This window comes from Sinocyclocheilus rhinocerous, unplaced genomic scaffold (genome assembly GCF_001515625.1).
Source record: "Sinocyclocheilus rhinocerous isolate Xijiao unplaced genomic scaffold, SAMN03320098_v1.1 scaffold1484, whole genome shotgun sequence".
In the NCBI taxonomy this organism is placed as follows: Eukaryota; Metazoa; Chordata; class Actinopteri; order Cypriniformes; family Cyprinidae; genus Sinocyclocheilus; species Sinocyclocheilus rhinocerous.
Window position 1 is genome coordinate 24,872 of NW_015627249.1, and position 216 is coordinate 25,087.

The 216-nt window shown below is 53.7% G+C and overlaps 1 protein-coding gene across 1 annotated transcript in view; it reads right to left on the reverse strand.

Moving 5' to 3' along the window:
* LOC107726034 (receptor-type tyrosine-protein phosphatase mu-like) overlaps positions 1 to 216 on the reverse strand; it is a 95,012-nt gene that overhangs the window by 5,591 nt on the left and 89,205 nt on the right. The window lies entirely within an intron of this gene.

The following is a 216-nucleotide window of genomic DNA, read 5'->3' on the forward strand; positions in this document are numbered from 1 at the left end:
AGTCGTGGTATTGAAGGTGGGAGAGAGCGCTGTACATTCACTCCCCCCACCTACAAGACTCGAACCCGCAACCTTTGGGTTACGAGTTCGACTCACTAACCATTAGGCCACGACTTCCCCGTGGGTGGGAAAAGAGTGTGTGTGTGTGTGTGTGTGTGTGTGTGTGTGAGTGTCTGAGTGTGTGTGTGTGTGTGTGTGTGTGCGCGTGAGTGTCTG